Source organism: Myotis yumanensis, unplaced genomic scaffold, assembly GCF_028538775.1.
Source record: "Myotis yumanensis isolate MYYU_CA2020_CCGP unplaced genomic scaffold, mMyoYum1.0.hap1 SCAF_1, whole genome shotgun sequence".
Taxonomy (NCBI): Eukaryota; Metazoa; Chordata; class Mammalia; order Chiroptera; family Vespertilionidae; genus Myotis; species Myotis yumanensis.
The window spans coordinates 237,452,684-237,463,884 of NW_027223752.1; positions in this window are offsets into that span (position 1 = coordinate 237,452,684).

Here is an 11,201-nt window from a genome sequence, read left to right on the forward strand (position 1 = left end):
CCAGATGTATTTTTAAATTTCAGATCTGGTGGCATTTGCTGAAGCTGTATCAGAGATGCAAGGAAATCATCATTTCTTTTTTATGTGGGAGGTTTTAAATCTAATGATATTTTGTTTATTTCAGAAGGCAAGGGCAGCACCCAGGGCAGACAGAATGTCTTATTCCTATGGATCCAAGGTCCAGCCCGGCACTTCCGGGGGTTGCTCGGAATAGCTCTTGTATCTATTTTGCTCTCTGGGGCAGGCTGGGTGCTGTGTAGCCTGCTGGCCTTGAGACAGCACAGGGACAGGAGGGTAAATAGACAATGCCCCTGTTATTTGCCATGGCTGGGCCGGCCCCTTTTGGTAATTTCCCGACTGGTGTTGAGCCAAAGAATTTCCCTGGATATCTGTCTAAGATTTACACTCATTTGCCCAATGTTTTCCTTTTTTACATTTAGGGTGTCAACGTAAAAAAAACCATTGAAACCTGTAAAGAATTTTTGTGAGTTTATTTGAGCCAAACTGTCGACATATGCCGGGAAGCAGAACCTCAACGAATTGAGATAGTGCTCCGGAGAATGGCAGGGTTACATCCGTATTTATACATGAAATTCATTGGTGAGAGATTTAAGGAGGTGGGATTAAGCGAAGCGGGGAAACCTCTGTGATAGGATAAAAAGTAAAATGATGGACACATACTTAGATGGGTGCAGGAACAATTAACATGATGATGAAGGGATTTGTGGTATCTGTCCTGGGACCCAGCACACCTGGTTGTGCCCCACGGGCTTCATAAAAAGGGGAGTCACAAGTTACCCAGACATCCCAAGGATATGTTATCTTAGATGCAAAAAGACAGATAGGCTCAGTTACAGTAAAGGTTGACCTTATCAGTGAAGATATCGGCTTAGGATTGTAACTGCCCACCATAACTGCTTTTAGTTAAGGTTTAATTTCAGACCATCCTTTGTGGTTACTTTAGGTCTCCGAGTCTGCAAAACTGCCATGCAGGCCTCTCCTGAGCTTGTCAGGTCAGCATGCGGCCCCTTTCGTCCACAAGGGCATAGTCCAGGTTGTTTGGGACCTCTGCCATTTCCTTCATTAATCCCTTTAGTAGAAGGACACTGTTTTGCCATGTGTCCTGTTCCTCCACAAGTAAAACACTTGTGTGTTTGACTTTTCCTTGGAACTGGTGCCGCACAAGGCAGCGGAGAGTGGCGGGAACGGCCCCCGCGGCTTCTCTTTTTCTTGCCAAGAAGCTTTAATGTTTCTAAAAAGCGTTCTAACACATCCTCTATATCACTGCCCTCTTCAGTTGCAGCAGAAAAATATTCTTCCTCCTCTTTTGCCTGAACAATACCTGTATTATCATCATGACAGAGAGCAGCAGCTTCCTCAAAATCCTCCTCATCTTGAGGAGTTAAATTATCTTTAAAAGTTACGTTATTTCTTTTTAATATACTGTCTTTTTTCGACCCCTGTTTTGTGCTATTACACTGCTTCTCCTTTTTTTTCTGGCTTAAGAGATGGTTGATTATGGTCATGCCTGGGATCTAAACAACCCCGTATTAAATTCCATAAGGAAAATGCATCAACCGGGGTCTTACTTGGCCCAAGGGCTTTATAATGATTGCGCATTTGTTCTCCAACTTTCTGCCACATGTCTAAGTTAACGGTTCCTTCCTCAGGAAACCAAGGGCAGACCTCTTGAATGAATTTTTAAAATTTTTCTACTTGCTTGTCATTAACCTTAGTTCCTTTACTGTTGAGTATAAACTTTAACATTTGCCCACAAAGGGCATTTTCTCTAGATTCTAATTGCCCCATGCTTTACTCCCGATTACCAAATATTGCTCCTCCCTTACCTCAACGAGTGCACTCTTTCTCCGGAGGAGTTCCTCACTATCTGCTTCCCTCCTCAGTCCCTGTTCAGGCGCCAGTTTGTCAGGGCCAGTCTGACAGGTTGAGCCGGGCTGAGGTAGGGAGGTGGGAATTGAGAAAAGAAAGAAAGACAGGAAAGCCAGGTCGGGAGGACCCCAGTTCTCAAAGAACTGAAGTAACTTTATTAGCCACACAATCCTATTTATACACAACACACTGAATAGGAGGTCTGTCAAGAGGAATGTATTCTTTCTTCCTCTTCATCTCTAAGGGAGAGACACAGCAGAAGGACAAGTTCTCAGTACAGCAAATCTCAAGAAATAGTTACAGACTTCTTGGTAAGCCAGGAAAGGCTGTTCTCATTCTACAAAGGTTGCTCTCATTCTACTGATAATCGCCATCCAAACAAGTCTGAGAAAACTGTGTAGGTAAGGGTCCCAGCCTTACTAGCCCCTCCAGGTGCAAGGACCTTGCCAGCTTACATCTGGCCCCCAACTGGGCGTGTGTCACCCAGGGACCCTGAGTGTGGCGGTGGACATGCTGGCCAGAGGCTGCGGCTGGTCCCTGTGGGGCGGCTGGCCCGTGTATGGGATGAGGGAGGGTTGCACAAAGTTAGGAGCAGACACACACGTGGGAGGAAAGCAGGGAAAAGCCCATGGCCGTGGCCGTGGCCAAGGTGCTGAGAGTGTGCGCCAGAGTGGACATCGCTCTACCTTCTGTCCTGCTCCTTCACAAGTGAGTACCACCCTGTGGGTGACCAAGTCACAGAAGCTGCGGAGGCACCAGAGCCCTCGATCCCTGCCTCGCAGCTGGGGTGCAGGCTCCTGACCTGGGACCCTACACCCCGCCCTCACTTCCCCCAGTTGATGCCAAGGGGGGTGGGGAGACCGGGACAGCGCTCCCGGTTGCAGCAGGTGGGAGGAGAAGTTCCAGCTCCGGGTCCTGCCCTGGCTCTGCAGGTCTCAGCGTCTTAAGGGAGAGAAGTCCCTCTGAGCCATCACCTGGGGGGCAGGGGTTGTGCCTTCCACCTGGAAGGCCAGACCTGGAGCCCGAGAATGGCACACACGCTGCCTTCTGGGACCCAGCTTCTGTCCTGACAAGCCCCCGCCTCCACACAGCCCCTCCTATCCCATGGCCCGGCTCCCCGGGAGCAGCTGCTGGGACATCCTTTCTCAGGCATCTGCAGCTCCCACGGCTGGGCTGCCCTGGAATTTCTCTCGTCATCCTGACTCCCCCAGGGCCTCCAACTGAGCAGATTCCTGCCCCACAGACCAGCCTCCTCGGTCCTCTGAGAACCCGTCTCTGTGCCTGGCGCTGAGCAGATGCAGAACGCCCAGGCCTGGTAGTGACGTCCACAGCCACCACTCAGTTCCCAGCTTGGGGGGGGGGGGGGGCGGGGGGGTGACCTACATCGAGATCCTCCTGAAGCTAGAGCCATGTCCAACCAGCAGTTCTTGTTGGTTGTTATTTTGATTGCCAAAGCTCTTTTTTTGAAATAAACCTTTATTGTTGAAAGTATTACATATGTCCCCCTTGGCCTCCCATGGATTCCTTCCAGCCCACCCCACCCCCCGCCCCAGGCCTTCACCACCCTGAAGTCTGTGTCCATGGGTTATGCAGATGCATACAACCCACAGCTTTTTTTAAAATATGTTTTTATTGATTTCAGAGAGGAAGGGAGAGGGAGAGAGAGATAGAAACTACAATAATGAGAGAGAATCATTGATCGGCTGCCTCCTGCACACTCCCCACTGGGGATGGAGCCCACAACAAGGTACATGCCCTTGATCGGAATCGAACCTGGGACCCTTCAGTCCACAGGCCGACGCTCTATCCACTGAGCCAAACCAGCTAGGGCAGTGGTCGGCAAACTCATTAGTCAACAGAGCCAAATGTCAACAGTACAACGATAGAAATTTCTTTTGAGAGTCAAATTTTTTAAACTTAACCTATATAGGTAGGTACATTGTTATTAACTTCATTGGGGTACTCCTAAGCTGGCCTTTGCTAAAAACGTCCTCAATTTGATGGAGGTACATTGGTTGAGGTCGACCCCTTCCAACTCTCCCATCCACACTCGTCTTGTATACTTGTTTCATCTATCTCCTTTCGTTCATCCTCTCTATATGTCCAAACCATCTCAACATACCTTTCTCAATCCTTGACACTACATCTTCTTTCACTCCACAACATTCCCTAATATTAACTTAATAAACTTTACTTAAAGTTTTAAGTCAACTTCGCACTGTACGTTCGCGCCCCCATGTGGTATTTTGAGGAAGAGCCACACTCAAGGGGCCAAAGAGCCACAGGTGGCTCGCGAGCCGTGGTTTGCCAACCATTGAGCTAGGGCAACAACCAGCTTTTTTTAATGATTGCATGGAATTCAGGGGAAGGAGGGTACCATCACTTGACCATTATTAAGATATAGTGTGGTCGGCAGTTACACAGACAAGAGCAGAGCAAGGACCAGGTGCAGAAGGTCACCAGGGTGGCGAGCAACCAGTAAAACTGGAAAACAAGGACCTCACCCCAGGGTGACCTTTCCTTCCCTAGTGTCAGGGCCAGCCTGACAGGTTGAACGGGGCTGAGGTAGGGAGGTGGGAATTGAGAAAAGAAAGAAAGACAGGAAAGGGGGATCGGGAGGACTACAGATCAATCGAGGAACTGCAGCAAGTTTATTAACCACGCAATGCCTTTTATACACAAAACACTGAATAGGAGGTCTGTCAAGAGGAATGTATTGTTTCTTCCTCTTCATCTCTAAGGGAGAGACAGAGCAGAAGGACAAATTCTCGGTACAGCAAATCTCAGTAAATAGTTACAGACTTCTTGGTAAGCCAGGAAAGGCTGTTCTCATTCTACAAATGTTGCTCTCATTCTACTGATAACCGCCATGCAAAACTGTGTGGGTAATGGTCCCAGCCTCGCTAGCCCCTTCAGGTGCAAGGACCGTGTCAGCTTACACCCGGACTCCAACAGATCCCCCTTCCTTGTTTTTTAGGCGAAGTTCATGCCGTCCTATTTGCAGGGATCAGATACTGGAACCGATGGTTCGGAAGCAGACTGGAAGTAAACAGAGAATAATGAGAGCAAGGGTAACAACAATTAATAGAGACCAAATAAAAGACTGAAATCCATGAAAGGACATGAGGCTTTGAATTTCATTAAAAATATTCTGTGCTACTTCGCTAGGAGGCAACAGAGCAGAACCTGCATCTTTAATAGCTTGAATCTCTCCATTATTCTACTGATATCTAAAGTAAGGTTAGTCTGATCCCAAACTCCTAACAGGTGGTTGCGAACTCGATCCCAATGCCACATAGTACCATTATATATCTTGGGGGTGACACAAATCCAATCAAACTCAGCATGACACCGAAAGGGTAGAATGCACTTTCAAGCTGTGCATTTGATCTCCTATAAGGAGCACAGCTTCTCCTAGTGCATTGAGCCTTTGTTCTATTTTCTTATCTATGAGCTCTTGAGCTCCTGATGCATCCGAAACGTTCTTCGCCAGGCCATCCACAAAATGAGCTGTGTGTATTTCCTGGGTTAAAGCTATGGCTGCAGTAGTGGCAGTAGCAATGAGGGAGACTAGAGCCAAGAGGTCAGCAATAAGCACTCCGATGAACCTCTTAGGGCGACTTAGCAAACCATTCAGTTCCCTTAATACCTGGCAACCTGTATCCCTGTACCAAGGCCCGGTAATATTAACTGGGGCATGACAAAGGAAGGCTGATGTAATACAACCACCTCATCAACAAGGTTGTATCTAGACACACAGTTAGACAAGTTGCAGTGAGTACAAGAAATTGTATACAAGTTTCCCTCAAGTACAATATCTGAAATTCCAATAAGGAGAAGGTAAGGAGGAGGTACACAAGCAGTAAGACCTGTGATCACTGTAAGGTTATCATGATGCAAAGAAATGCTACCTAAAGCGGCCATAAGCCACGTGATAAACGCGCAACATCTCTCATCAACAAAGAACTGCCAGTTAACACTACAATGAGGGATCCCTCTCACCTGTCAGAATGGCTACCACCAGTCGCTCAACAAACAACAGTGCTGGTGAGGACGGGGAGAAAAGGGAACGGGGCCCTGGTGTCTGCTGGTGGGAATGCAGACGGTGCGGCCACTGTATGGCGTCTCCACAAAAAGTTGAAAATGGAACTGCCTTCTGCTCCACCGATCCCACTCTGGGAACACTGTCCCTGCAGGAACCCACAACGTGAGTTCAAAAGGATACGCACTCCCTGTGTTCATTGCAGCGTATGTACAATAGCCAAGATCTGGGAGCAGCCCCGAGGCCCATCACAGAGGAGTGGATAAGGAGCTGTGGGACGTCTGCACAGTGGAACACCACCAGCCCTAAAACAGAAGGAAATCTCTGTGACAGCACGGATGGGCCTGGAGGGCATTATGGTAAGTAAGCCAGACGCAGAAAGACAGGTGTCACATGATCTCACTCCTGTGGACGCTAGTGAACAAAATAAACCGACGAACAAAATAGAAACAGACCGCCCTGGCTGGGTGGCTCCATTGGAGCATCGTCCCACACACCAAAGTCTTCAGGTTGGATCCCAGTTGGAGTGATCAGTGTTTCTCTCTCACCTCAGTGTTTCTCCCTCTCCCCGTCCCCACCACCACTTCTTCTCTAAAGTCAATGAACATATCCTCAGGGGAGGATTTTTTTTGATAGAGCCCTGGGCAGTGTAGGTCAGTGGTTAGAATGTAACCCCACACACCAAAGGGTTACGGGTTCGATTCCCACTCAAGGGCATGTACCTGGGCTTCAGGTTCTATCCTCACCCTGGTAGGGGTGCATTCAGGAGGCAACCCATCAATGTGTCTCTCTCACATCAATGTTTCTCTCTCTGTGTCTCTCTCCCCTCCCTCCCACTCTCTCTAAATTAAAGTCAATGGAAAAATATCCTCAGGGGAGGTTTAACAACAACAACAAAATAGAAACAGACTCATAGATAGAGATCAAACTGACAGCTGTCAGAGGGGGGCGTGTGGGCTGGGTGAAAAGGGTGAAGGGATTAAGCAAAAAAGAAAGAAAAAACACCTCATAGACACAAACAACAGAATGGTGAGTATCAATGGGGAGCTGAGAGAGGTAAGAGGGGGGATGGATGGTGACGGAAGGAGAATTGGCTTGGGGTGGTGAACACACAATACAATATCCAGTACAGCTGACATAGAATTGTACCCCTGAAACCTATATAATTTTATTACCTAATGTTACCCCAATACATTTAATTTTTTAAAAGGTACATCAGCCCTAACAGGTTTGGCTCAGTGGATAAAGCAGGGGTCCTCAGACTTTTTCAACAGGGGGCCAGTTCACTGTCCGTCAGACCGTTGGAGGGCCGGACTATAGTTAAAAAAAAAAACTATGAGCAAATTCCTATGCACACTGGACATACCTTATTTTGAAGTAAAAAAGCAAAACTTAAAAAAAAAAAAAAAGGCTCTCCTAACTTCAAAAAGAAAAACGCCCTGCTAACTTCAAATTAAAAAAACAAATAGACCTCCTAACTCAGCCGTGGGCAAACTACAGCCCGCGGGCCAGTTCCAGCCCGTTTGAAATGAATAAAACTAAAAAAAAAAAAAAAAAGACCGTACCCTTTTATGTAATGATGTTTACTTTGAATTTATATTAGTTCACACAAACACTCCATCCATGCTTTTGTTCCGGCCCTCCTGTCCAGTTTAAGAACCCATTGTGGCCCTCGAGTCCAAAAGTTTGCCCACCCCTGTAAAAACAAATAAATCCAAACTTGTTCTTACCTCAGTCTTCAGGCAGCAGCAGGCTCTGCACAGGCAAGCTCGTGACTGGTCCGATCACACCCGAGACTGAGAGGAGGAGTCCAGAGACAGAGAGAAGGAGGGGAGTCGGAGAGTGCGGCGCACATTCCACACATGCACACTGCGGGCCCGGACAAGTCGGCTGCTAAGCAACAGGCAGCGGCGGGCCAGATAAATGTTTTCGGTGGACCGCATGTGGCCCGCGGGCCATAGTTTGAGGACCCCTGGGATAGAGCATCGGCCTGCGGACTGAAGGGTCCGGGTTCAATTCTGGTCAAGGGCATGTACCTAGGTTGCAGGCTCAATCCCCAGTAGGTGGTGTGCAGGAGGCAGCTGATCCATGTTCCCCTCTCATCGATATTTCTCACTCTCTACCCCTCTCCCTTCCGCTCTGTAAAATCAATGAAATATATTTAAAAAATAAAAAGGTACGTCCGAGCCCTTTACATTCAACATCGACCACAGCTCTGTCTAGCGATAGCTGAAGAGAGGCTACTGAGCCCTTCAAACTGAGAGCAGAGGACTGTTTGGAAGCTGATTTCTAAAGCCACGTCCAATCACATACCATCCGGTTGATTTTGTTAGGTCTTCTTTTCACTTGTCTGCACAAGTTAACTAGCCCATGGTCTACATGGGTTTTAGCATCACAGCGCACACCTGAGCATTATGAAGATGAACACACGGACTTGTCAAGTTTCAGTAGCGAAATGAGAGGGAGTTGAATGGGCTTCTCCCACTGCTCGAGTCCTAGCCTGCAGGCTCTCCGTGTGTATTCCCAACCCCAGGCACTCAGAATAATTTTTCAAACCTGACGTACAGTTTTATGTCTTTATTCTTCTATTTCAGTTATTCCAAGCTGTCTTCTGTTTAATATGCAAATTAAACTTAATCGAAATGTTTTGGGAAAAAAATCACTCAACACAAAAATTTAGGACAGGAAAGCTAATTTTCCAGCCTGTTGACCCGGCCTCAGGACAGTAGGAAACACTGCAGGAATCCGGCTGCACACGTGCCATGGCCTGGCATCTGTGCCCCAGTCAGAGGGACACAGGTCCCTTTGGAATCTGACATGAACTTCTCACTGCACTGTCGTTCACAGTTAAATTCTCTGGGGAGAGAATGCCCACCCTTCGTCTGGACCAGCGGTTCTCAACCTGTGGGTCGCGACCCCTGTGGCGGTCAAACGACCCGTTCACAGGGGTCGCCTAAGACCATCCTGCATATCAGATATTTACATGACGATTCATCACAGTAGCAACATTACCGTGATGAAGTAGCAACGAAAATAATTTTATGGTTGGGTCACCACATGAGGAAATGTAGTTAAAGGGCCAGAAGGTTGAGAACCACTGGTCTAGACTCTTGGTTTTCACTCTGGAGGAGGCATCAGAACCACCTGGAAGGTTGTCCAGCTCCATCTCCCAGCCTCCCTTGCGGCTGGGCCCTACCGGGTTTCTCATTCAGAGCGTGCTGATGCGCTGGCCCGGACCTCACTGAAGACCCCGGGCTGTGCCCTGTGTCTCATCGCCTCCCCCTGTGCACCACCCGCTCCAGAAGCCGTCCTGCTCTCCCTGGCGGGTTTGCTGCTCCTCACGGCTCCCTCCGGACTCTAGCATGACCCTCCCATGTCACTGTTTGCTTGTTTCTCAATGTCCAGGCACAGCTCACCCTTAGAGCACCTGGAAAGAGATGGCAGCTGGGACACAGAGGAGGAGAGGAATGGAAATAGTGCTGGCCCGGCCGGTGTGGCTCAGTGGTTGAGCTTGGACTATGAAACAGAAGGTCAAACAGTTCACTTCCCAGTCAGGCACATGCCCTGTGATGGAGGCAGCCGATGAATGATTCTCTCTCATCATTGATGTTTCTATCTCTCTGCCTCTCCTTTCCACTCTGAGATCAATAAAAAATATATATTAGTAACGAAATATATAGAGAGAGTCAATAAAATATATATATGAAATGGTGATAGTCCTGCGGGCCTAACACTCCACGCTCCGCCCTAGTTCGTCAATGCGGCTGGTCCTTCGTCACTGCGGCTGGTCCTGAGGCAGCCAAGGCGTCACTTGTCTGGTTTTGCTGCTTTTCTGCACCTGGAGCGGAAAAGCAACTGAGGCCCAGATGTTATCTTAGGGAGGAAGGTCAGGGGTCTGCACCACGTGACCAGCGCCATGCCGGGAGGAAAGGCTATCCTGGGGGCACGTCCTTGTTTTCCCAGTTCTGCCCATTGCTAGGCACCCAGCACCCCGCACACCCGTGTACCTCACCTACAGTCCTTGCTCTGCTCCTGTCTGTCTACCTGCCCACTACCTTCCCAGCATCTTCCACACCTCTCAGTGCTCTCTCCACCTCCGAGGGGTAATGCTTATCACCACCATTTCCTCGAACCTGAACCCGGGTTCCAGAACTTGTCCCAGAGCACGGAGACAGGAGCAGGAATCCCGGTGACGCCGTTGTGGGCTTCCCCCAGGGTCAGGGAGTGCACAGAGGAGAAGAGGAATGGAAATAGTGCTGGCCCGGCCAGTGTGGCTCAGTGGTTGAGCTTGGACTATGAAACAGGAGGTCAAACAGTTCCATTCCCAGTCAGGCACATGCCCTGTGTTGGAGGCAGCCAATCAATGATTCTCGCTCATCATTGATGTTTCTATCTCTCTGCCTCTCCTTTCCACTCTGCAATCAATAAAAAATATATATTATCAATGAAATATAACCTATCTAATAATAGACAAAGATGGTAATTAACTGTACCTATGACATGCTTCCCATTAGCTAATCAGAGAGATATGCAAATTAACTGCCAACCAAGATGGCGGCCGGCAGCCAGGCAGCTGAAGCAAACAGGAGGCTTGCTTGCTCCAGTGATGGAGGAAGCCAAGGTTCCCCGCCTGCCGCTGCAGGCCTCTGAGCTTGCACTCTAAGAAACAATGTTGCAAGTAAAGAAGCTAAACAATCCCCAGAAACCTGCTTTCAGCCAGCAGGGCTTCAGCCAGCAGGATTGCAACATTGTTTCAATTATAGAAGCCAAACAAACCCCAGATTCCTGCTTTCAGCAGCCGAGGTCTCAGAGCTGCAGCTGGGCCTCAAAGCTAAAGCTGGCTCTCAGCTCCAGTGACAGCCATAGAAGGCAAATAAATCCCAGAATAAAAAGAAAAAAGAAAAAAAGGAGAGGCTGGGAGCTTCAGTCGCCCGCCAGCCTGAAAACGGCCCTCAGCCCCTCACCCAGACTGGCCAGACACCCCAGTGGGGACTCCCACCCTGAAGGGGTGTGACCAACTGCAAACAGCCATCATCCCCTCATCCAGGTGGCCAGGCACCCCAGTGGGGACCCCCAACCTGAAGGGGTGTGACCAACTGCAAACAGCCATCATCCCCTCATCCAGGTGGCCAGGCACCCAAGAGGGACCCCCACCCTAAAGCAACAAGATGGCGGCTAATTTGCATACTGAAGGTGGGCGGCAGTGGGCAAGGTGGTCCACAGTCTGGGACCGGATCTGTGACCCTGCGGGGCGGGTGGCAGTGTTTGA